This window comes from Protopterus annectens, chromosome 5.part0, assembly GCF_019279795.1.
Source record: "Protopterus annectens isolate FY-2018-M chromosome 5.part0, PAN1.0, whole genome shotgun sequence".
NCBI lineage: Eukaryota > Metazoa > Chordata > Ceratodontiformes > Protopteridae > Protopterus > Protopterus annectens.
In genome coordinates, this window is record NC_056735.1 from 58,832,215 (window position 1) to 58,854,307 (window position 22,093).

General features: G+C 41.7%; 1 protein-coding gene across 2 annotated transcripts in view; it reads left to right on the forward strand.

Annotated features, from left to right (window-relative positions):
• Nucleotides 1–22,093, forward strand: part of POU1F1 (POU class 1 homeobox 1) — a 498,670-nt gene that overhangs the window by 470,674 nt on the left and 5,903 nt on the right. The gene's annotated exons all lie outside the window — the stretch shown is intronic.

A 22,093-nucleotide genomic window follows, 5' to 3' on the forward strand; every position in this document is an offset into this window, starting at 1 on the left:
CACTGATTTTCCCTTAATTTGGATATCCATTACTCTCTCCTGTTGTGGTACTTTCTGAATTACATTTTCTAAACTGAATCTTTCACTTTGCAGGTGCTCCATGACTTCAGTTTCTGTTTCTATAACTCCTCCATTACTAATCTTCTTTTCTACTTTTCCACTGTCTTCTTATTTTTTTGTATTGTAAAGTTGTCCATGTCTGGATTCCTTTGCCTGTATTTCTCTTCAAATATCTTTGGTGCTGCTCTTTTTGTATTGGCTAGTTTTGTTTTCTCCTTTGCATAAATATTACACCATATTAAATCTTTTTTTCTTTCCCATGTCCAAATGTCTTCTTTAGATGTTTCCTGATCTTCCTGTTTCTCCCTACTTTGGGGACTCACTCCATCCTGCTGTGATGTAACCTGTGGTAGGTCTTCTACACCAAATCCTTAACTTTGTAGGCACTCCATAACTTCAACTTCTGTTTTTTTTTTTAACTTCTGCTTTGCTAATCTTCTTTTCTACGTTCCATTTCTGTGATGTTTTTTTTTTTTGTGAACTTTTCCATATCTGGATGCCTTTGCCTGTATTTCTCTTCGAATATCTTTGGGGCTGCCTTCTTCACATTGATTAATTTGGCTTTCTCCTTTGCATAAATATTGCACCATATCAACTCTCTCTTTCTTTTTCATGTCCATATTTCTTTTTTTTACTTTTCAAATATCTCTTGGTTTTGTTGTTTATATGTTCATACTTCCTCAGATGCTTCTTTTTCCAAACAGGTCAAGAGTTCTTGATCTATATACTGTTTTTCACAAATCTGTTGTATCAATGAACACAAATTTTCATTTGAAGCTTCTGATAGTTTTTGTTGCAGAAGTATTTTTCTTTCCTCTAATTTCTCTGTTAATCATTTTGTATATCTTGCTTCTGGAAATTCTGGGCTTTTTGCATAATAGTAACAATACATATTTTTTCTTATCCTCAATAGTCCACTTTATCATCTTTATAGCTCTTCTTTGGCCTATCACTTTTTGTGATTTTTTTGAACTGCTGCTTCCTTCTACAACAGGGGGGGCATCCTCCCCTGGGCCTGTCCTGGCCCCACTGTAGGAATGTTTCTGTATTTTGAGGAGTCTACACTGTCATCTTTTCCAGTCCTGGTGTCAGTGCACCAACCAGGACTGGGCACTTTTTTTATCCTGGGCCTTGTGCACCCAGCTATCTTTTTTTAGTTTTTAACCTACTTCTGTCCATGATATATGCTATATAAATACAGTCTATATATCAGTGCCGCCTTGGTGAGATTTTGTAAAAACACGGTCTACCTCATAAAGGTACTCACCAAGACTTGAGGATGAATTCAATTTCAGCATTACTACTCTCCTTGGCTTGCTGATTTTTCATCTCTCAATTTGGACTCCTGTCTGTTGTGAAAGTGTCCTCTGTGATCAACTGATTCTGTGTCCCTACTCAGTACCTTGCTAAGTGGGTGCAGGGAATAGGTCTGGAAAATAGCAAGCTCTCGAAGCACTCCTGATGACTGTAGAAATGATGGTCCCTTCCAAATGACACTCACCCTGGTGATAGACAACAAATGGGCTAATAGGTTAGGAGGGGTGTGATGACTGACAAACAGTGGGGGCAAAAAGAGCAAATAAATTGTGACCCTCCAAATTGTAAATAAGTGTGTGTGTGATTACTTTCTTTAACTTGTGTTCATAGATTTATAGGTATGTACTAGGCTAATGACCACCAGGGTCTTTATAAGCCTGGTCATGCAACCCAACCCAGTTGTGTCCCTATGTATCATGGACATTAATGAAGAGGGGGTATGTTAGCTATGACATTTTTAGACATTATGTGGGGGAACATTAGTTTGAGCATTACTGTCTGTCAGAGACATCAGAGCCGCACCAGAGGTGAATTTCCAATTTCCCATCCAATGGTCAAGGTTACACTTAAATAGGGTTAGGGATGGACTCTGCTTCACATGGATATGAGCCTTTTCCAGACTGTGGGGATCCTCTGAGACAGATGTCCATCTCACCTACATTTCTTATTTTAATCACAAGCAAAATTTAAATCCTTGGAACTAATGGTTCCAATGCTGTTTGTTTTGTGGCTCTGCAAAAGGTCTGTTAGAGCTGGATCTGAGGGTGCCTTGTATGCCAGGCATAGATTGCCTCTTAGTAACCTGTAAGGACCAAGTATAGAAGCAGGGCTTTAATAAAGGCAATCCATATGGGACAATGTGTTTATACCATAGATTCTCCTGGTAAGGAACCTTTGTGGATGTTGCAACTGTTACATATGTCTTGTCAGGTACATGTCAAAGAGGGCATTATACTTAATGATAGGTCTGATAAGGGATGAATAAAGTGGCACTAGGACTTCCTTGGACCTAGATGACATGCCCTTACTTATAAGCTGGACAGCATAGAATTATTTTCTTACTGTTTCGGCTGCATGTTGGTCAAAGGCCAGATTACTTCTGCACAGGTTCCCAGATCCCTGACTATCAGTTCAAGCCTTAGTGGTGTCTTATAGATGGAGTAATTAGCCTGAGAGGCAGTTTTTTAAAAAAGTACTGTAATGCATTTCTTGGCAATGAGTTTTAATCTGTGACTTTGGCACCAGTCATTTGTCTATATTATACCCTCTTGTAAGATGTTTATGTCATGGAGGGAGTATATGATAGCTCCCAATTTCCAGTTACCTGTGAAGTAGTCCACTTCATGCCTATATAAGTTCTGGCTCACCTGTGACCTGAACTTGATAAAGAAGGTTGTGACAATGTGAGGGATTGCCAGCTATGCCAGGAGAAGTAGGCCAGTGGATGTGTAACATATGCCAGCACAGCTAGCTAGAGTTTTGTAAAAAAGTATATGTTATTTGTATATCGAACTGATTTGTACAGATGCTTGTGTTGAAAAATGTATTTGTAAAGCTGCTTGTGTTAAAAATGTATCAATAGTGCATCCTTCTGGGCAGCAAAGAAATGTACATGCATTATAGTAACTGCTGAAATGTATAAATTGCAACAGAGGAAGCCATAAAGATGTAATTCAGAGTTTTGAATGAAGACAGAAAATCAATATCTGTAAGAAGTGTTGGTTGTTAGTCTCTGAAGGAGTAGACATTTGTAACTATTTTATGACTTCCAGAGGCAGTACCTGAGCTGAGCAAAGTGCTTGTGTGTGTATTATTGACATGTAGGTGCTAAATCCTTGCAGTGTCTAGCAATGGGGGGGGGGTTGCATGGGAACCTGAAGTCAGATGACTAGATATATGTGATTACGTTCTATACAGAAGTTGTTTGTCTTTTTGGCTTTTCCCGGTTAGGGGTCACCACAGCAGAACTCTGGTCCGCTAATGATTGGCAGTAGAATTTTATGGTGCCATGTTGCCAGCCCGATGCCCAACCTTCAGCGAAGGCATGCCCATTCACGCATATCTTTTGGAGACCACTCAACCGTGGGGAGGACATGCAGACTCCACACAGAAGGCACTCCAGCTGAGAATTGAACAGGAGAACTTGCTGTGAGGCAACAACGTTACCACCGTACCACTGCAGCTTCTCATTCTATACAAAAGTAATGTTTTAATATTAGAAGAGACAGAAGTCTCATTGCAGTCTGTTCTTGTAACCTGATAAAGTAGGATCTCTAACCAACTTCAACTTGTCTTGCTCCAGTAAGTGACCAGGGAATAGTATTCTTTAGCTCAGTCAGGAAAATTAGTGAGATTAGTTAAGTATTGTTTTTCTGTAACTGTGTGAACCTGTCCACCTGTGTTATTTTTAATATTTCTTGTGATTGAAACTCTGGTGTTTATTGTAAATAGATGTTTAGTATGTTCACGTTCTTTTATTATTTATTATTAAATATATTTAAACTTCTCATTGTGGCTGGTCATTTAGGAAATACTTTAACCTTTGAGATTAGCTATATCTATTAGTGACACTGTGGCCACTCCTGAAAGCCTGGCTGTTTGGTCAACATTACCATTTCTAATAATATTAATTTCACTCAGTATAACTGGGTACACTTGCAACAGCCTTAGAGTAGCTGGCTTTGGAGTGTCTGGTGGCAGGTTAACTTCCTTATAGTCTGGGCAGAAGGGGCATACATAGTAAATCTGTGCCAGCCTTTCCCAGGTGTGTGTGTGTGTGTGTGTGTGTGTGTGTGTGTGTGTGTGTGTGTGTGTGTGTGTGTGTGTGTGTGTGTGTGAAAATCAAATCTCACAGTGTGTGTGTGTGTGTGTGTGTGTGTGTGTGTGTGTGTGTGTGTGTGTGTGTGTGTGTGTGTGTGTGTGTGTGTGTGTGTGTGTGTGTGTGTGTGTGTGTGTGTGTGTGTGTGTGTGTGTGTGTGTGTGTGTGTGTGTGTGAAAAAGAGACAGGAAGCACTGGTTTCACAGTGAGGGTGCTGGAGGACTTCACTTGGACACTCGGCTGAGGACTCAGCTGTGCTAGTGGGGAGCCTTACTGAGGACCTGGAGAGAGAGACAGACAGAAACACAGACCCCAGGCTGAGTGTGTTCCCTGTGTGCTCTTAAGGGAAATTGTGCTTGATGCAGAAAGCGGCATCTGGCAATACTCGGTGTATCCATTTTTATTCCAAGTGAACATCACTCTCCAGTGTCAGTGGTGAGGACTGAAGTTCCTTAACTACTGGCCCAGAATGGGGATGTCATTTATTGTTGAGCAGTGGTGTGGATATAGGTTCATAGGTTCATACTAGGCTATCTGCCCTAGGGCATTTATAAGCCTAGCCAGAGTGTGTTTGGCTTTCGCCACTCATTTTAAATTAATTTTGCTATGCCCTTTTTCGAGGTTAGTATACTGTGCCTCTGTCTAACAGTGACACAGAAGTGATACCCAGGGTAAACCTAAGATCTCCCATCCACTCATCAAGATTCCTCTTGAAGAGAGTCAATGAGGGACTCTGCCTAACCTGGACTGGGATTTTATTCCAGAGTGAAGGGAGCCTCTGGGTTATGAATCTGTCCTTCCAGCATGTCCTATTTATTTCAGTGCTGAAGTTCAAGTCTTGAGCGTGTAGCCAGATGGGATTTGGATTTTCTGAGGTGCAGCATGTCCATTAATTCTGGGTTGGACATGGCTTTATACGTCAGGCACAGATCGCCTCTGAGCAGGCAGTATGCCACTGAGTAGAGCTGGAGTTTCTTTAAACGGGCAGCATATGGCATCTGTTTGAGCCCTTTGATCCTCTTGGTGAGGTACTTTTGGGGTCTTTCCAGTTGCTGCAGGTGTCTGGTAAGGTACATCCCAAAAGAGGCATTGTACTCAATTATGGGCCTGATGAGGGATGAGTAAAGAGGCATGAGAGATTGCTATCAACTTGGGTCCCCAGGTCCCTAATTACTTCTTCTGTATTTAATGGATTACCACCTATGTGGTAATTTGTGGGCACTTTGTTTTTGCCAAAGGGGTTGACTATACACTTTTTGGCATTTAGCTTGAGGCCATGGCTCTGGCACCAGTTGTCTGTTTCTATGAGGCCCTTTTGGAGGGTGCTTGTGTCGGCTGGAGTGTTGATTATGGTGCCCAGTTTGCAGTAATCTGCAAACTTGGTCAGCCACAGTCCTTCTGTGTTGGCCTGTACCACCGAGAAATATATACCGAACAAGAGAGGTCCCAGGACTGAGCCTTGTGAGATACCAGTTGTAACTGGTTTGGAGACTGACATGGCTCCAGCAATTCTAACCATGTGGGTTCTGTCCTTGAGCCAGTTTGCAACCCATCTAGTGACATAGGGGTTTATATTTAAGCTGGTGAGCTTATCTATAATTCCCGAGTGGGGTATTGTATCGAAGGCTTTTGCAAGGTCCAGGTAGGCTGTGTGGACCACCTTCCCCTCGTCAATGGCCTTAGTGACTGTTTCAAAGAAATCAACCAGGTTTAAGAGGCAGGATCTGCCCTTAACAAAGCCAAACTGGGTAGGATCCAGTGTCTGTAGGTCCCCAATATCTTTATTTATGAGGTCCATGATGATCCTTTCCATAGCTTTGCAGACCAAGCTAGTCAGGCTTATGGGGCGATAGTTTCCAGGATCCGTTGAGGCACCACCTTTGTGGAGAGGGACCACTGTTGCTGTACGCCACTCTTTGGGTACATATCCTGTAGTAAGGCTGAGATTGAAAAGTAGTTTTATGTTTGGGTTTAGCTCTTCTTGGAGTTCATGTAGGACGCAGTCCGGGACACCGTCTGGTCCCATTGATGCTGTGTTTTTTGCTTTGGAGAGGGCAGCTCTTACCTGAGCATCTGAAATGTCAGGGGGGCAACACTGTGCTGGGATAGATATTTGCCCTTTTGGTTGGGGGGGGAGAAGTTTGTGCTGAACCTGTCAGCTAGGATGTTGGCAATGTCTGTGGGTTTGGTGTATTTTTTGTCATTTTGGACTAATTCTGAGCATATCTGGGAATTCCCACCCAGGTTCCTAACATAGCTAAAGAAAGCCTTGTGATTATCCTTAGTGTCCTGGGCAATTTTTCTCTCGAAGCTGGCCTTAGACGATTTTATGAGTGCCTGTAGTTTTTTGCTAATACTGATCAGAGATGCCTTCCCTTTTTGGGATTTTGCTCTATCATGTAGTAGCTTCCTCCTTCTATTGTATAGTTTGTTTATGGCTGGGGTCCACCAGATAGGACGTCTGCCTTTGGAGGATTGTGACTTAGTTTTATTTGGGATTGCATGATTCATGCATTCCTGAAGGTGTTCATAGAATGCGTTTATAAAGGATTCTGCGGTCTGGGCCGTATTTTCCACAGGCCCGGGGGCTTTGAAGGATTCCATCTCAGTTTTGAGGAGTGTGAAATTTGCATTAGAGAAGTTTTTCACTGTGGTTTTCAGGGCAGGGGGTGGAGTCGGGATGTGATTATCCAGTGAGATTAGTTTATGGTCTGATCTTACCAATGAGGGATACACTTCTAGTCTGGTGCATAGAGTCCCCATGTTGGTAATGATCAGGTCCAGTATGTTTTCCCCTCTTGTGGGAGTGGTAACAAGTTGTTCCATAGTATTTGAGTTTATAAATTCTAGGAACCTTTGGGCTAGGGTGTTGGAGCTAGAGTAATGCTCCCAGTCTATGTTTGGGTAGTTGAAGTTGCCCAATATAATGGTGTTTGGAGAGACCTTCATATTTTCCAGTGTTCTCAGGAAGGCCGAGTGGGGTTCCTGGGTTTGGGAGGGTGGTCTGTAGCAGGCTATAAACTGGAAGGCAGTTTTACCCACTGTTAGTTGCACATGGATAGTCTCTGATGCTTCGTGCTGTGCCACCAACCTGGAGGTGTGGGTATCTTTGACAAATATTGATACTCCCCCTCCTTTTGTGGTTCGGTCCAAGTTTTGGGGCCGAAAAGCATGGTATGAGGTATAACCTGGTAGTGCTGGGGTGCTCTCAGGAGCCTTGAAACAGGTTTCTGTTACTGCACAGATATCAATGTTCTCCATGCTAAGGAGAGTTTCGAGTGCATGCATCTTGAGGTTTAGACTTCTGGCGTTGAGTAGCATTATTCTTAGTTTCTTATCCCTTGTGATACCTATGGAGGTGGGTTTGTCTTTTGAGCCTTGCCTAAAAAAGGCACTATGGGGGTAGCAAGAGCCTTTGCCAATATCCAAAAGCCCAGGGGTGAGAGGTGCAAGCCGCCCCTAGCGAAGCATCGCGGCTTGTCGAGCATATGATACCAGGCTGACAGGCATCGGATCCCCTTTGAATGACACCAATACTTAAGCCAATTGTTGAAATTGATCATCTTGTCTTCATATTGTGGCATCATTCTTGGTGAGGGTAAGATGCTACTCAAGGTCAGGGTCATACCGGCCTGGGCTACATGCTCAGAGAGCTCCTCTATGTCTCTTTTCATGTAGTCCAGGGAGGTACGTCTCAGGTCATTCACACCATCATGGACAATGACTGAGTCATATTTGTACTTGCCTTGGAGTGACCTGAGTGCTTGTGTTATGTGGCAGATCCTAGCACCCGACAGGCAGCTCACCGTGACCTTCTCCTTGTTCAGCCTGGTGAGCGGGACGTCAGTGTGCCTGACAATAGAGTCACCTATTACAAGTGTATCAGGTGTGTTGTTTAGCCTTAAGGGCTGTGACTGTTCAGCACACTGGCTTTGTGAGCTATGTGTTGCACGTGTTTTGTTTTGGGGTAGCGGTTGCTTGGGTGTCTGCTTTGGAGGTCTCTGCTGCTTAGGCAGATTTTTATTTAGAGCCTCGAATATGTTTTTGTGTGTTTATGTGTTTGGTTTGCTGTCGTGGTAGGTCTATGTGAGACTGGAATTGTAGTGAGTGTGGTTTCCTTCTCCTCCTGACTGGTTACGCCAGTACTGAGTTGAGAGAGCTTAGCCTCCAGTATGGCTATATGGTTGCATCTCTCACATGTGTTAGAATTTGTTGGGAGGAGGAGAGGGTTGTCTGTGTACATGAGGCAGTTGTAACATTGCCTCAAGATTCCCAGATTCACCAGCTGGACCAGAGAGGAGATTGACAACTGACCTTTGGACATGCTAGAATAGTATTGTGAGTTCCTTTATAACTGAAAAAAAAAGGGCTAATGGGGAACAAGGTACTCAAGGGGAGTTTGTGAGGGTGTAGTGCTTTTAATTTTTTAGTGCTGACTTATATAATTGCTTTAGTGAGCAAGTGCCAGGTAACTTAAATGCAATGTGTTACAGGTAACTTAAATGCAAAAATGACAAACAGTAACTTTCTTTCAAGTGAAACAAGGAAATAAGTACAGTAAGCAATGCAGATATCACTAGAGATCCACAGAAGCACTGAAAAGCCGCGTTTTAGGTGGAATTAGCATTTCAGGGAAATAACAAGCAAACAAGCAAACAAACCACGAGCATACAAACAAAGCTAGATTCAGCAGGCCTGGATCTAGTCTATGCTACAGCAAACAATTAATTGAATATCTGTAGCCAGGAGGCAGTTGCCACTGAAGGTGGGTGTACTCTCAAGCAGTCGCAAGTTAAACATTCAGAGTTTCATTTCACAATAGTTTTATTCATTTATTTGTTTTTTTGGTTGTTTAGTCAGTAAAAGCATACACAGATCTCAGTAGAGGATTATGGCAAGCTGACAAAGAATCATTTGGCCAAGGTGTGTGAAGCCAAAGGATTGGTGTATGCTAACTTGCCTAAAGAATAAATTATTTCAGTCTTACTCACAGTTCAGATGAGCAACCAGGGGGAGAAACAATCTGGTGATGTGAATTTGCAGCCCTCAGAAACAGGAGAGTTCACATTTTCAGAGGACTTAAAAATTTGTCTGCAGTAGAAGAGACTTGAAATGGAGGCCAAACATTTTTAACTAGAATCAGCAGAGAGACTGCAATATTTGGAGGCTGAAGAAAAAGAGAGACTACAGTATTTGGAGGTCATAAAGAATGAGAAACTGCAGTGTTTGGAGGTCATAAAGAATGAGAGACTACAGTGTTTGGAGGTCTTAAAGAATGAGAGACTGCAGTGTTTGGAGGTCATAAAGAATGAGAGACTGCAGTGCTTGGAGGTCATAAAGAATGAGAGGCTGCAGTGTTTGGAGGTCATAAAGAATGAGAAACTGCAGTGTTTGGAGGTCATAAAGAATGAGAGACTGCAGTGTTTGGAGGTCATAAAGAATGAGAGACTGCAGTGCTTGGAGGTCATAAAGAATGAGAGGCTGCAGTGTTTGGAGGTCATAAAGAATGAGAGACTACAGTGTTTGGAGGTCATAAAGAATGAGAGACTGCAGTGCTTGGAGGTCATAAAGAATGAGAGACTGCAGTGTTTGGAGGTCATAAAGAATGAGAGACTGCAGTGCTTGGAGGTCATAAAGAATGAAAGACTGCAGTGTTTGGAGGTCGTAAAGAATGAGAGACTGCAGTGCTTGGAGGTCATAAAGAATGAGAGACTGCAGTGTTTGGAGGTCTTAAAGAATGAGAGACTGCAGTGTTTGGAGGTCATAAAGAATGAGAGACTGCAGTGCTTGGAGGTCATAAACAATGAGAGACTGCAGTGTTTGGAGGTCATAAAGAATGAGAGACTGCAGTGCTTGGAGGTCATAAAGAATGAGAGACTGCAGTGTTTGGAAGTCATAAAGAATGAGAGACTGCAGTGTTTGGAGGTCATAAGGAATGAGAGACTGCAGTGTTTGGAGGTCATAAGGAATGAGGGACTACAGTGCTTGGAGGTCATAAAGAATGAGAGACTGCAGTGCTTGGAGGTCATAAAGAATGAGAGACTGCAGTGCTTGGAGGTCATAAAGAATGAGAGACTGCAGTGTTTGGAGGTCATAAAGAATGAGAGACTGCAGTGCTTGGAGGTCATAAAGAATGAGAGACTGCAGTGCTTGGAGGTAATAAAGAATGAGAGACTGCAGTGCTTGGAGGTCATAAAGAATGAGAAACTGCAGTGTTTGGAGGTCATAAAGAATGAGAGACTACAGTGTTTGGAGGTCTTAAAGAACGAGAGACTGCAGTGTTTGGAGGTCATAAAGAATGAGAGACTGCAGTGCTTGGAGGTCATAAAGAATGAGAAGCTGCAGTGTTTGGAGGTCATAAAGAATGAGAGACTGCAGTGTTTGGAGGTCATAAAGAATGAGAGACTGCAGTGTTTGGAGGTCATAAAGAATGAGAGACTGCAGTGCTTGGATGTCATAAAGAATGAGAGGCTGCAGTGTTTGGAGGTCATAAAGAATGAGAGACTACAGTGTTTGGAGGTCATAAAGAATGAGAGATGCAGTGCTTGGAGGTCATAAAGAATGAGAGACTGCAGTGTTTGGAGGTCATAAAGAATGAGAGACTGCAGTGCTTGGAGGTCATAAAGAATGAGAGACTGCAGTGTTTGGAGTCATAAAGAATGAGAGACTGCAGTTTTTGGAGGTCTTAAAGAATGAGAGACTGCAGTGTTTGGAGGTCATAAAGAATGAGAGACTGCAGTGCTTGGAGGTCATAAAGAATGAGAGACTGCAGTGCTTGGAGGTCATAAAGAATGAGAGACTGCAGTGTTTGGAGGTCATAAAGAATGAGAGACTGCAGTGCTTGGAGGTCATAAAGAATGAGAGACTGCAGTGCTTGGAGGTCATAAAGAATGAGAAACTGCAGTGTTTGGAGGTCATAAAGAATGAGAGACTACAGTGTTTGGAGGTCTTAAAGAACGAGAGACTGCAGTGTTTGGAGGTCATAAAGAATGAGAGACTGCAGTGCTTGGAGGTCATAAAGAATGAGAGGCTGCAGTGTTTGGAGGTCATAAAGAATGAGAGACTGCAGTGTTTGGAGGTCATAAAGAATGAGAGACTGCAGTGTTTGGAGGTCATAAAGAATGAGAGACTGCAGTGCTTGGAGGTCATAAAGAATGAGAGGATGCAGTGTTTGGAGGTCATAAAGAATGAGAGACTACAGTGTTTGGAGGTCATAAAGAATGAGAGACTGCAGTGCTTGGAGGTCATAAAGAATGAGAGACTGCAGTGTTTGGAGGTCATAAAGAATGAGAGACTGCAGTGCTTGGAGGTCATAAAGAATGAAAGACTGCAGTGTTTGGAGGTCATAAAGAATGAGAGACTACAGTGTTTGGAGGTCATAAAGAATGAGAGACTGCAGTGCTTGGAGGTCATAAAGAATGAGAGACTGCAGTGCTTGGAGGTCATAAAGAATGAGAGACTGCAGTGTTTGGAGGTCATAAAGAATGAGAGACTGCAGTGCTTGGAGGTCATAAAGAATGAGAGACTGCAGTGCTTGGAGGTAATAAAGAATGAGAGACTGCAGAGCTTGGAGGTCATAAAGAATGAGAGACTGCAGTGTTTGGAGGTCATAAAGAATGAGAGACTGCAGTGCTTGGAGGTCATAAAGAATGAGAGACTGCAGTGTTTGGAGGTCATAAAGAATGAGAGACTGCAGTGTTTGGAGGTCATAAAGAATGAGAGACTGCAGTGCTTGGAGGTCATAAAGAATGAGAGACTGCAGTGCTTGGAGGTAATAAAGAATGAGAGACTGCAGTGCTTGGAGGCCATAAAGAATGAGAGACTGCAGTGTTTGGAGGTCTTAAAAAATGAGAGACTGCAGTGCTTGGAGGTCATAAAGAATGAGAGACTGCAGTGTTTGTGGACTAAAGAAAATGAGAATCAGCATCAACATGAGAGGGAGATGCTGACCCTTCGCCGGGTCATGAAGGTAATGCTGAAGGGAATAACAGAACCCCAGAAGCAATAAAGGTCAGTAAATTTCTTCCACAATTTACATAGGGTGATAATTTTAATAGTTTTATTCATATATTTGAAAAGGTATGTAAACAGTATAATATTGACCAAGGGCTCTGGGTACAGTTCCTGACCCTTTTACTCCATGGTAAAGATGTAACTGCTGTTTCTAAATTGTCTGATATTGATTGCTTAAACTATGAAAAAGTAAAGAAATGCTAACTTGAATGTTTTAAGTCAACATCTGAAGCTTAAAGAAAAAATGTTTTGTGAATATAGATGCAAGGCAGATGAAAGTGTGTGTGTGATTACATTGCTGAGTTAAACACTTATTTTCATAGGTGGGTGAGTGGATGGCAGGTCACCACTTTTGAAGAGCTGGCAGACCTTTTGGTGAAGGAACAGGCCCTTAGCACTTTGTCTGAGGACATGAGAACCTGGTTGGCAGACCAAGCATGTAACTCTGCAGATGAGCTGAGGAAAAAAGGGGATCTCTACTTAGCAAGCATGACATCACTGCACAAGAAGAGGATCCCCAGTACTGCACGTGGATATAAGGGATCCCATGGAGTGGGCAGCCTAACCCACCCCAACAGAATCCACTAGTAACAAGGGACATCACTGGTTAAGGTACACGGCCAGGATCAAGGGTTACATTTTTAAATGTAAACAGTGGGGCCATGTATCATATAGATGTCCATGGAGGCAAGGTGGGGAAAAAGGTGGGAGCCAGCAAGTGGGAATAACAGTATGCCAGCAGTAAGTTGTCTGGAGACAACAGAGGTACCAAACTATCACAAGAGGTTATATCCTATCTTAGTGGATGGAAAACAGGCCACTGCTAAGAGACACACAGCCTCTGACATAACCATTGTGAAGCCTGCAGTGGTTATATAGGAGCAGTACTTGCTTGGGCAATCCACTCCAGTCAGAGCTTTAGGAGGGACCCCATTCCAAATGCCTTTGGCCAGGGTTCACCTTGACTGGGAGGGTGGAAAAGGAAGCAAGCAAGTAAGTGTGTTTGAGGATATCCCTGTAGATGTCCTGATAGGGAATGATTCTGATAATCCAGTACCTTGTGTGCATGCAGTTACATGCAGTCAGGCTTGGAGACAGGCATGTGGGTCTGGTATCCTGGGGGAGACCCAAATATACACCACACCTGAAGCCAGGACTGCTGGTGTGACTATTTTAGGGAGGGAGCTACCCTGTAGCCGTGAGCCTGAAGTTGAGCCACAGCTGCTGGTAGGTACTGATGTTCCCTTGGACAGAGAGACTGCAAGGGCAGAGGTGAGTGGTAGTACCCGGGCTGACAGTGAGGCACCACTGTCAGAGGATACCAGACTTCCTGTAGAAGGGGAGGTGAGAAGAGTTATAAAGATAGACTGAGACAGGCTCAGCTCTCAGACCCTACATTACAAGGCATGAGGGAGGTAACTAAGGAGGCACCTTATTCTCAAGGAAAGGGGGAATCTGTATACTGGAACAAAGGATTACTGTATAGAGAGTGGATCCCAGAAGGAGGGCTAGAGGGTGAGACAATACAACAGTTGGCAGTGCCTAGAGCCTACCTTCTGGCACTTCCAGCCATAGCCCATGGCATTCCTTTTGCAGGTCATATGGGCATCAAGCATACCAAGAGACATATTATGTAGAACTTTTATTGCCCTGGGATTGCAAGGGATGTAACAGGGTACTGCAGGACCTGTGAGCAGTGCCAAAATGTAGGGAAGGTAGGAGACAAGGTTGAGGCTCCTTTGATGCCTTTGCCTGTGATTGAGGAGCCATTTCAGAAGGTAGCAATGGATATTGTGGGGCCTCTGGGTACCCCATGTTCCACAGAGAGGAAGTATATCCTAATAATAGTAAATTATGTTACTAGATACCCTGAGGTGGTGGCTCTGTCCTCCACTGAGGCAGAGAAGGTGGCAAATGCTTTGTTAGATATTTTCAGCAGGCAAGGTTTCCCAAGAGAAATACTGAATGCCAGAGGTGCCAATTTTATGTCAGACCTACTGGATTGTCTGTGGAAGCACTGTGTCGTGAAGCACCTAAAGACCACCCCCTACCATTGCCAGACTAATGGTCTTGTGGAGAGGTTAAACTCAACACTTAAGACCATGCTATGGGCATTTGAGGACCAGTTTAAGAGAGAGTGGGACAAATATTTTCCCCATCTGCTGTTTGCTTACAGACAGGTACCCCAGGAATCCACAGGCTTTTCACCCTTTGAGTTGCTGAATGGGCATAGGGTGATGGGCCTTTAAATTTGATTTCTGATGAGTGTGAATCCCACAAGGAGTCTATTTTGGCATATGTCCTAAACCTCAGGACAAGGCTCAGGGGAACTCATGGGCTTGGCCCAGGAAAAGGTCTGGTATGACAGGGATGCTTGAGACTGTGAATATGCTGTGGGACAGCAAGTGATGGTTCTCATTCCTGTCAGACACAATAAGCTGCAGGCAGCTTGGGAGGGACCCTTCAAAGTGTTAAGGAAGGTCAGTGATATTAACTACATGGTAGAACTGTTAGGTAGGAGGCAGAGGCCCAAATTGTACCATGATAAGGAGGCCCTTGTACTGTGTATTTGGAGTAAGAGGCAGGAGGAGTCTGAGGGTGATCTATGGCTACAGCAAGCCAGCCACCAAAGTGACAAGTTACTATGGTGGAGCCAAGGGTTGCAGGCGTATGACATGACAGTACAGCACTGCAGTGGGGGTACCAATGCCAATGCAGATGAGCTGTCAAGACAGGGTATGGGTTAATGTAGTCCCAGATAGGCTAGTTCCTCTCAAGCAATGTTTCTCAAGGGTCACTTTAAAAGCTAGCTTGAGTCTTCAGAGGGGGGAGATGTGACAATGTGAGGTATTGCCAGGTATGCCAGGAGAATTACGGCAATGGATGTGTAACATATGCCAGCAAAGCTAGCTGGAATTTAGTCAAAAATTATGTGTTATTTGAATATAAAACTGATTTGTACAGATGCTTGTGCTAAAAATGTATTTGTAAAGCTGCTTGTGTTAAAACTGTATCAACAGAGTGTGCTGCTGTAACTATTTAAATGCATATATTGTAAAAGAGGATACTGGAAGTTAAGAGGTTAATCTCAATCCATCTGACTTTGAGAAAGAGTAAGAAAATTAAATTACTGGCTCTAGGCCATAAAGATGTTATCTCACAGTTATGAATGAGGCCAGAGATGCAATGTCTGTAAGAAGCAATGGTTTGTTAGTCTCTGTAGGAGGAGCAGAAGTTTGTAATTGTAATTGTTTTATGACTTCCAGAAGCTGCATCACATTTGAGAAAAGCTCTAGTGTATGCATTATTGACATGTAGGTGCTAAATCCTGGCAGTTTCTAGCAATGGGGGGTTGCATGGGAACCAGAAGTCAGATGACCAGATGTATGTGATGTCATTCTGTACAGAAATATTGCTTTAATATTAGATGAGACAGAAGTCGCATTGCAGTCTGTTCTTGTAACCTGATAAAGAAGGATCTCTCACCTACTTCATCATGCCTTGCTCCAGTAAGTGACCATTTATTTATTCCAGTTTGATTACTGGGGAGGTCCACTGGGCATGGGGGCCCGCTTTCGTTGGAGGCCCGGGGAGAAAAGCTCCACAGGAAACAAAGTTTAATTACATAAAAATTCAAAGACAGTTTACATTACAAATAACAGGTTGCTACAAAAAAAGAATAAACACTAACAATTTCTATTTTGTTCAGGAGGAAAAAAAAGGCATATAGCATAAAAACAAGATTTTACTATTTAATTACCTATGCTATCAATATTTAAAAGTGAGGTTAGGGAGGTAACGAGGTTAGCCCGGAGTGAAGGGGGGAGAGAGCTTGAGAGGTATGGGCTGAAGAGTGCAGTTGCATTTCCTGTTTAGATAGAGGTAGGAATGAAGTTGGATTTTAAAGTTGTTAAGGTTGTTACAGGTCCTTAGCGTGGAGGGCAGGGTATTCCATTTTTTAGCTAGGGTAAAGGATAAGAGAAGCTGACCTGCTGGGCACTTAGGTTTTTGTACGGTGATCAGATTTTGGTGAGAAGATCTAAGGGATCTAAGGGGGGTATAAGGTTGTAGAATATTGGAAACAGCAGGGCAGTTAGTAGGATGGAACAATAATTTGTGGGCTGTAGTGATTTGGAGAAAGTCAAGTTGATTGGGAAGTTCAAGCCAGTTTAGAGAGTGAAGGGAGGTGCAGTGATGAGTGGAGGATTTGGCATTGGTGGCAAATCTGGAGATTTTGTTGTAACATTGTTTAAGTGTGGATGATAAATTAGTGAGCAGAGGAGTGCTATACAGTAGAGAGGGAAGGAGGTAGGTAGAGGCAATAGTTAGTCTGGTGGGAGGAGAGGGAAAGTAGTTGTTTCTATACAGTAAGCCAAGTTTTCTGTGTGTTTCTTTGATGTTTAGCTGGATATGAGTATTACATTTTAGTTGGTCATCAATCGTAACACCAAGAAGTTTGGTGGAGGGTACGATCTCAATAGTGGAGTTGTTAAGGCTGGTAATTTGACATGAGTTTTTATCAAGAGAGGAGGATTTAGAGGGGGAGAAAAGGAAGATCTTAGTTTTGTTTGCATTTAGAGAGAGGTGATTTTGGAGCATCCAATTTTCAGTGGTTAAGAAGGCACTTTGTGTCAGAGTTTGGAGCTCTGTTAGGTTGGAGGCGCAGCAGATCAAAGTGGAATTGTCAGCGTATTGCACAATTTTGGTGTTAGGAATGGCTTTGTGGAAGTCGTTAATAAAGATATTGAATAGTAAAGGGCCAAGTATGGAACCTTGGGGTACTCCAGTAGGGATAGGAAGGAAAGTAGAGCTGGCTTGGCCCCATTTCACAGCTTGGGACCTGTTTGAAAGGTAGCTGGAGAACCAGGAAAGAGTTTTTTTGGCAAAGGTTGAGATTAGAGAGATGGTCTAGAAGGTGGGTATGGGAGATGGTGTCAAAAGCTTTGGATAAGTCTAGCAGAACAGAGGATACCATATTACTGGAGTCACATGCTGAATTGACAGAGTGTAAGAAGGAGAGAAGGGTGGTGTTAGTACTGTGTCCTGGATGGAAGCCATGTTGGGTAGGAGAGAGTAGTTGGTGTTTGGTAAGGAATGGCAAGAGCTGCAGGTGGATACATTTTTCAAGGATTTTGGAGATAGGGGAGAGGATGGCTATGGGGTGGAAATTGGAGACATTACAATTTTTGCCACCCTTATGGAGAGGAAGAATAAAAGTAGTGCACCATAGCTTGGGTACATTGGATTCAAGTAGAGACCTACTAATTAGGATGCTGACAGGTAGAGCAATAGCGTCTGAGGCTATTTGTAGGATGGAGGACGGAATGCTGTCAGGGGCATTGGAGCAAGGCTTTAGTTTATAGAGAAGTTTCTTTATTAGATCAGTGGATACAGGTTTGAGTTCAAAAGAGGGGGGAAGAAGGGAAGGGAAGATTGAGCAGGGAGGGGAGGATGGTTATTATTGGTAAAAGTATTGGTTAACTCAGCGATGGAAGAGGTGAAGAAGGAATTGAATAGTGAGGCAATTTCAAGGTCAGATTTGCTGGTGTCAGGACAGGGGTTGTTTTTTGTACCTGGCCTAAGAAGGGAATTAATGGAATTCCAGAATTGTTTGGGATTTCCTGCATGGTTTTCTTGCAGTTTGATGTAGTAAGACTTTTTATCTCTAATGACTTGTTTTTTGGCAAGGTTTCTCAACTACTTATACTTAAGGAAGATTTCAGGCTGTTTGTGTTTAAGGTAGGTTTTCCAGGTTCTATCCCTTTGTAGCATAATCCTTTTTGTATCACTGGTGAGCCAAAGGGTGGTTTTTGTTTTAACTCTTTTTGTTCTTATAGGAACTAGGAAGTTAAGGACAGTTATGAATGTTGAATTGAAATAGTCAATGGCTTCATCTAATGGTAGTGTTGTTAGGGGGTTCCAGTTAGTTAGCTTAAGGGAGTCAGAGAAAGAAGTAGGGTTAAAGTTAGATAGGTTACGAGTATGAATGTAGTGGTGAGAGTGTGGGGAGGTGGGAGTAGTTCGAATGGAGAAGGCAGGGCGGTAGTCTCCTAATGGGTCAGGAGTGACACCAGATTTTATAACTTTGTTAGGATGAGATACTAGGATCCAGTCAAGTATGGAGCCAGGGAGATTGGTTTTGTTAAGTCTAGTAATGGAGTTAGTAAGTTGAGTGAAGTTGAATAGGTTGATTGTAATGGTGGGATTAGGGTTAATGATTTTTCCCCAGTCAATATTTACATCTCCCATAATGAAGGTTTCTAGCTTAATATTGGAGGAGGCCCAGGAGAGGATGTCTTCCAGAGTACTAGTATTGTTACCAGGAGGAATATAGAGGCAATTAATGCTGATGCTTTTGTGGTTGTTTATTTTTAGTATGCCAATTACAAGTTCAGCATTATTGAAAGAAGGGATGGGGTTAGGGTAAGGAGTAATGGACAAGAGGTTGGAGTAGATTAAAGCAACACCACCACCTCTTCTATTAGGGCGGTCAGATCAGAGAGAATGAAATTCTGGAGGTAAGAATTCAGAGTCATTAATGTGAGGTCTTAGCCAGGTTTCAAAGATGGCTGCTATGTCAGGAGAGTTGTGATTGAGCCAGGCATGGGTTAATTTATTTTTTAAGCTTTGGGCATTGATAGTGAGGAACTTGAGGTTTTTATTAGAGGATTTGTTGTTGGTGCATGGGTAATTTTTGGAGAGAAGTTTGGTCCTGGATTGGGGTGAATGTCGCTGGCTAAGTAAAGGTAAGTGGGATGGGGGATACATTTATTCGTTTTGTATTTTGATAGAAGAGTCTGGTAGTGATTTGGTTTCGGTTTGTAGTTATTATTTGAGATTGGAAAAAGTTTTAATTTTAAGAGAATGATAGGTTGGGAGGGAACTAAGGATGCTGAGATGTTGTGGAAGTGGGATGTAAGGTGGTACTGGGGAGCAAAAGGGGGAGAGAGTAAATGGAAATCAGTATAGGAGGTGATTTGTTATAGAGATAATAGAAGGAAGAGGAAGGATGAGAAGAAAATGACTTTGGGAGGATGGGTGAGCATGGTAGTTGGAGTCAGTTAGAAGTGATAGAGAAGAGGGTAATGTGATATTAGGTGTGTGGGGGGAGTGGTAGTGAGATGTAGGTAGGTTGGAGGAAGGGGAGGGGGAAAGGTGTGTCAGGATTGGTTGGTGGAGAGGGAGGGACTGGTAGGAGGGCGATAAATGTAGAATTACTGGGGCGGGTGAGAATTGGGGGCAGGGTAGGGGAGCGGAGTGAGCCCACAGGGCGAATGGAGCAGGAAGAGCCAAGAAGGCGGGAAGGCCCAAAAAACAATCAGTGACCTGAGGCTGGAGAAGGAGAACTACTGCAGGGGTGCAGGTATATGGTACAAACTCTGTTTTACAGTTAATAACTTAAGACTTTATGTTTGGTTAGTGAAAAACTCTCTAAAAGAATGTGCATAAGTGTGGGGAGGTAATTTACTGATTCCTTAGTGTAGGGCAGAGACACTTTTTATGCAAAGTAAATTAGTGGAGCAGGGAGAAGGGATTATTGCTGGTCTTTTTATCAGGAGTATGCTGCCACCTAGTGGAAAAAGGAGGGAGGTACACTCAGAGGAGAAGAGGTTCCACATTGAAGTTAGGTTTACAGAGATTAAATAGAGGTATTGTGGGGAGTAGACTGTAAACCAAGGTTGGTGGGGGTCCTGTACAATGGCCAGTGGTAGGTTACTTTCAGAAAATAGTCCAACAAACTAGCTGGTGTATAATAGGATGCACAATAAAATGTTAACTGATGGAAAGTAAAAAATAATACTTTATTTGACCAGTATAAACTCTTAGGCATAAAGCTTAGGCATTAAGCACTTTCATCCACAATAGTAGACTTCTTCAGAATGCCATAATGCATAACAAACAAGAATTTAAAAACTTTTTGGCGCCAATCCCGCCTACATTCCATTTGATCTTAAAGTCATATACCTCTGGTATATCATAAATCAACATACATAAATTCAATAGTAGTATGCAATATAGGCTTCAACCAAATAGCTTATAATAAAAGTATCACTATCTACTGTCTTAAAAATATATTAATAAATACCTATTCATCAAATACACATATGTATATAATAAAATATGAAAAGATATATTATAAAACGAAAACTGTTTAAATAAAATGACAAATATTATACATATAAAAATATAAAAATATAACTTAATGAACATTCCTAATGGATATCGTTAAATAATATCAACTGTCAAAACCTATACATATAAAATTCAGACTGAAAACACATATGTCATATAGGCAATATACTCTCATATAAGGTAGCAGATTAAATAGATGCACAACTACTATAAAAACTCATCCTTACATGTAATACACTCTATCTTAGATCTAAGACAGGTTTTATGGTAAAATAGTCATTAAGACCTGGTTTACTACCAGCATCTGTAAAAATCTACCAAATTACTTCTTTACGGCTTAATAAAGCTTTGTAGTTTGCACCCATTATGTTAATTGTAACCTGATCAATAATGCCAAACTTGAAATGATGTTTGTCACCATAATCAAATATATGCCTACTAAGGGCATTATTCATATCCTTGGTCCTTATAGAATATAGATAATCATAAATACGTTTCTTAAAGGGCCGTTCGGTCTTGCCAATATAATAACTAGAGCAAGACATACATTTCGCTAAATAGATAATATTTTTCATGTTACAATTGCCCTTTCTAAAATTTATTATGGTCCTATTAACGTTTTCTAATATAATTTCTTCTTTTTCCAATATGGCATAACATTGGTTACAAGAACTACATTTTTTTGTGCTATCGTACTTAATAATTCCTCTATTTAAGGAAGAAAGTTACTCAAGCTTCCTTTTGATGGTACAACCTGTTTTATATACAAATAACGGGGTCTTACCCACAGATTGATATACGTCGTCATCTATTATTAACATATTCCAATAGTTGCTTATGATATTTTTTTATAAATTCAACATAGGGAGAATATTCTAAAATACAGGCTCTCACAAATGTATTATTAGTATCCTTAGATTCATTAATTATTAATTCTCTTCCTAATACCGGTAAATATTTCTTACCCCATTGTTCTAATATGTATGATGAGATATTATTTAACATCACTTGTGGGTAGCCTCTGTTGCTAAACATGTCCTTAATACATTCTATTTCTAATGCAACGTCATTAAATTCCGAAGTCATCCCTGCTACACGGATGCACTGACCCTTGAATATACTTAACAACATCTTACGTGGGTGACAACTAGTGTAGTCTAAATAACTATTTGAAAATGTTTTATTCCTATGTATATTTGATTTGAAACCTTTACTCGTCTTAGTTATGAGAATGTCCAAATAAGCGATGCTATCAGTATCATGTGTATATGTAAATTTTAAAAAACAACTAGAGTTGTTCAAAAATGTCATCAGGGAATCCACACTTACTTTGTCTCCATCCCATAGTTCGAAAATGTCATCCAAAAAACGTGAATAATAAATGACATTTCTATAATATGTACTATTGAATAATTGTGTGGTTTCCCACTCTAACATTACTAAGTTTGCATATATGGGAGCTCAAGCTGCTCCCATGGCAATGCCCCTCACTTGTTTGAAGTACTCTCCTTCAAATTGTATATAATTATAATCAAGGACTAAAGACATTAATTCCATAATTACCATTATTCGATCCCAATCTAGGTCTGAATATTTGATCAAACTATTACAAAAATATTCAAGACCGATTTCCTTAGGAATACTAGAGAAAAGGTCAATGACATCTATAGTTAAAAAAGTACAGTTCTCAGTGTATTTGTCATTTGTAAGTTTAGCTAAAAATGACCATGAGTCCTTGACTAAATGTTCTAT